The following is a 5,263-nucleotide window of genomic DNA, read 5'->3' on the forward strand; positions in this document are numbered from 1 at the left end:
AGTAAAAGAACCAATAATCTTAAAGTGTCAGCTTAAAAGACATTTAAAATTATTTAGAATATAATCTGACTATACTAAAGCCAACATTCACTGGAGTGTTCAAGGAATGGAATGTCATGGAGCATTTTGGCTCAATTACTTTTCTAGAGATGCTTTTCTGTTATAACTTTTGTCAAAAAGCTTTCTAAAAGAAATGCAAACTAAAACAACTCTGAGGTACCAATCCACACCATCACATTGGCAAATACGACAGAAAAAAAATGACAAATGTTAGAAGGGGAATGCAGGAAAATAGGGACACTAATGCACTGTTGGTGGAGTTGTGAACTGATCCAACCATTCTGGAGAGCAATTTGGAAATATGTCCAGAGGGCTATAAAACTGTGCATACCCTTTGACCCAGCAATACTATTACTAGGTGTGTATTCCAAAGAGATCAAAGAAAAAGGAAAAGGACTTATGTGTGCAAAAATATTTATAGCAGTTGTTTTTGTGGCAGCAAAGAACTGGAAACTGAGGGGATGCCCAAGAATTGGGGAATGGCTGAACAAGTTGTGGTATATGATTGTGGTGGAATACTATTGCACTATAAAAAATGATGAGCAAGATGCTTTCAGAAAAACTTGAGAAGACTTACATGAACTGATGCAAGGTGAAATGAGCAGAACCAGGAGAACATTATACATAGTAACAGCAATATTGTACAATGATCAACTCAGCAATACAATGATCCAAGACAATTCCAAAGGACTTATGATGAAAAATGTTATCCACCTCCAGAGAAAGAATTGATCAAGTCTGAATAGAGATTGAAGCATTTTTTTTCTTACTTTCCATATTATTCTGAGTTTGGTTTGGGGTTTTTGGGGGGATTGTTTGTTTTGAGGGAGGTTTTTTTTTTGGTCTGTGTTTTCTTTCACAATATGGCTAATATGGAAATGTTTTGCCTGACTGCAATATCAAATTGCTTGCCTTCTCAAGGTGAGGGGAGAAGAAGAAGGGAGGGAGGGAGAGAATTTGGAACTCAAAATTTCTAAAAATCAATATTAAATTTTTTGCTTACATGTAAATGAGAAAAAGAAAAGAAAAAATGTTCCTAAAATGAACTATTCTATTTTACCAACATAACTTTTTTTGTTTCAAACCTGTGTGGTATAGTGAATCTAAAATCAAAAAATCTGAATCTAGAGTATAGAAGCTAGATTCATATCTTACTTCTCACATTTACTACCTGTATGACCTTGGGCAAATCACCTCACTTCCCTGGGATATCATTTCCTCTCCTGTAAAATAAGACAATTAGAATAGATGGGCTCCATATTCCATTCCAGCTCCATAGCTATGATCCTATGACCTGTGATTTCAATAGAGCAGGGAAATCCTGATGTGGAAAAAAACCCTTCACTGATGTAGATCAGCAACTCCTCTATCATGTACAGTCTTAAAGAGCTACCCAGACACAGTGTAGCTTCTTCATGGTCACCTGAACAGTATGTATCAGAGGCAGGACTTAATCCAAGGTGTTGCCTAACTCCAAAGACAGTCCTCTAGACAACCTACCTTGATGTCTTCTTTTTTTCTTTTGGCTAAACTTTAGAAAATTTTCCTTGAATGAACAAGATTATTGCCTTCCCTTAAAATCATCGCTCTGAGTGTCAATTTTCATTTTACATTATTGTAGATGGAGGGACAATTAGACTCACTAAAAATGGATTCCAAACATGCTCAGAATATACTCTCAACACTTTATTTGACCAAGACCTTAATAAAAGATTTTTCTCATTCTGTGAAAAGCTGAGTGCCAAGAGAAAAAAAAATCCAGGTAACAGCTACAAAACTGTGGTAACTGCAATTATTTGGGTTCTAGCTAAATAAAATGATTACTCAAGTCTGTTTGGTAACTTTACTTCAGTATACACATACACATGAACACAAATACATATATACACACATAATCTATAGTGCATATGTGACACTTATATGATGCTAAGTGGCTTTAAGTCTCTCTTAGGAAAACAAAGGAAGAAAGTAAATGTACTTGAATGCAGAATTCCCCTCAAATTCAATTTAATTCAATCCAACAAACATATATATATATAATGTTCCAAACAAACAGCTTATTAGATGCCTACTGTGTGTGTGAGACACTGTGCTAAATTCTGGGAAAGACAAACAATGAAAACATCCCTTATCTGAAAGAGCCTACATTCTGCTGAATTTCCAGATGGCAACTAGGAAAACCGATGTATAACAGATACCTAAGGCTAAACTTTTGGTTACAGTAATCCAAGTTTGCTGATCTATGTAGGAAGGAATTCATTACCAAGATAGAACAGGTTCCTTCCTATGGGTCTGTTTCCGTACATTTCCTGAAAAACCACAATTCAAAAGTATTTTAGCAAAATACCAAAGAGAAGGCAAGGACTTTATCTCAAAAAGATTTTCAAAGTCCAAGACCTAGATCTTCCTTTTCCCAGATGGCCATCCACCTTGGTGATTTCCATGCTCTCAATTGCATCACCCCTCGAGTGGAGATGGCTGAATAATGAGCTATTTAGAGATTTAACAAACAGTCAGCTCACTTTTGACCTTCCCAGGTGGGGAACTACTGAAGCCTACTGGGAAGTCTGGGTAAATAATACCATTTACTCCTAGTGGAGAAAAGCAGTAAGCCCTGAAGAGTCAAAAGCAATGACCAGTCACTCTCTTCACTTCTGCATAAATTCATCTATTCATTCATCTAAAAAGCAAAAATGGTAGAGTGGCAAAACCTCATAAGATGCAGTGCTCAAAGAGGCCATCTACTCCAACCCTCTCATTTTACAGATAAGGAAACTGAGGCACGGGAATTTTCCTGAGGTTATACTAGTAGTAACAAAGGTAGGATCTGAATACAGGTCCCACACTGCCTCATCAGCATCGATTTTATAGGGATTTGAGGGGAGGAGACATACGGTTGTCTGGGGCAGTGTTTTGGGAGGGGGGTTTTCAAAATAATTTCCTCACCAAGTGCCCATCAGGTAATCTGAGGGAAATCTCTCCCCATGACTGGTGGCTATATTAAGCAACCAAGATTTGTCTATATAAAAGAACCCAATATTTCTCTAACCTGAAATGAGGAGAGATGTTGGCTTTTTCAGTTGGTCTAAATAATAGAATCACTCCCAAATCTTTTCTGGCATTTTAAATGCTTTCCCCACCGAGGATAACAGAGCCAGAGATAACCTATTCACAGATGACAATTCTGCAACAAGACAGGTTGTTTAGTGAGCTTTTTATTCTTAAGGGCAACGCTGATGCAAGGAAAATACCATTAAGTAGGTTAGCGTGCCTTGTTTGCTGTATTTTCAGCATTGATGTGTAGTCAATGTTCATGCTGGGCTATCATTTATAAGTATTTTATAATGTATGCAATTACTTAGTAATTTACATCATGCTTATGATCCTATGTAAAGAAAGCCTCATTTTTCTGCCGATATAAACTATATACACATTAAAAAATACATTTTTATAGCTTGCCTAAAAACATCTATAAAGACTTAACTATTGGTGCATTTTACAGTCTTACAACCTGCTTTATAATAAGCTATTAAAGAATACAACTGCATCTATTAAATATTAAAGAATTTTATAAGTGGTATTTTAATTTCAAGTGTTAACCAATCCAGTCTCATTTCAATGAGATGGTGGATCTCTTAAAAGACTGTTCTGGTCCCAGATCCCTGAAATACATGAAATAGATACACCAGGTTTCTAATAAGGTTCGTGATTTCTCATCTTCAGAATCAGACTACAGAAAATGAGAGAACATCTTTACTTAAATGGAGTGAAATATTACTTTTTTTTTTTAACAACTGTACGGGAAGGGGAGGAGAAGCTATTCCTGAATCCATCAACATTTTCATAACAAAAACAAACTCCAGTCTTTGAGTAACTAAAGAGAGTACAAAGCTATCGTCACTACAAAATCATGATTTACAGAAAACCATTCAACCTAAAATTCCGAAAAGAGCATAAGAGTACCCGTAAAATTAAGGTGTACTTACCAAATTCAGAAATACTAACCGTTGCCCCACAGATTGTCACACAAATGCAAGTGCCCAGTTGTTGGGTTTAACAAATCCGAACTGTAATGGCTATTTAGCCATAAATCTCTAAAGGCCCAATTATCCTGACTGCATTGGGTTTTTTTTTTAATTAGACCAGTTTTTAATTGGAATTTTCCTCTCGTTTCTAATTTTTCATGTAATCAAAACAGAATTTCACAAGTGTTTTACTGAAAATTATTCTGAGTGTACAACATTTGGGATGGGGAGACCTTTGGCTGACCCCAAACAACTGCACTTTCCTTAAAGTGCATAGGGGTTTAGTAAGGAATTGGAGGGAGGGAGGAAAAGAGAAGGACAATAATTTCATTTCTGTTATAAAAATGAGCTATAAGAACTCACAAAATATTTGTGAAAATAAAATATGGGCCCAAGCTTTCCTTTCTGTTCTGTGTTGCTTCACAAATCTCATTTCATAGAATATTTTTAAGCAGGAAACAGAAGAAATATTAGATTAGTGTGTGCAACATCACATAGGCACACACATGCACACACATATACACACATACCCTATAACTGTAGCTTATTTAGTGTTGGGGGAAAAATCTCATTCCTCTCTGGAACAATTTTTCGTGCTCCTCTATCCCTGGGTTAAGTCATTGTGGTCAATTTTCAGCTGTAAGGTTTTAACCATTTGTGTGGCAACAGTGCCCTCCTGTGGGCTAAGCAAGCATGGCCTCTTTTAAGAGAGCTACTATAGTAAATGATATAAAAAAGATCAGCAGATTAGATGGAAAAGGTCTTAGAAGCCTAGTCTAATCCCCTCATTTTATACATGAAGGAAGTGAGGCTCAGAAATATTAAGAGATGTGGCCAGGACCACACAGGCAAATCACACAGGAAATAAATGGCAGAGACAAGATTCAAACCCAGGCCCTATGACTCCAAAGCTGACTGACTCTGAATCTACCTTATTGAAAGACATAGATAAATAGATAGATAGATAGATGATAAACATATAGATGGATAGATAGATAGATAGATAGATAGATAGATAGATAGATGGATGGATAAAAAGAAAGATGTAGATAGATGTTAGAAAGAGAGAGAGAGAGAGGTAGATAGATGACGGAAAGAAAGACAGATGATAGATGAATAGATAGATGGATGGATGGATGGATGGATGGATGAATGGATGGATAGAAAGAAAGATATAG

The sequence above is a fragment of the Vombatus ursinus genome, unplaced genomic scaffold (genome assembly GCF_900497805.2).
Source record: "Vombatus ursinus unplaced genomic scaffold, bare-nosed wombat genome assembly UNPS02014773.1, whole genome shotgun sequence".
In the NCBI taxonomy this organism is placed as follows: domain Eukaryota; kingdom Metazoa; phylum Chordata; class Mammalia; order Diprotodontia; family Vombatidae; genus Vombatus; species Vombatus ursinus.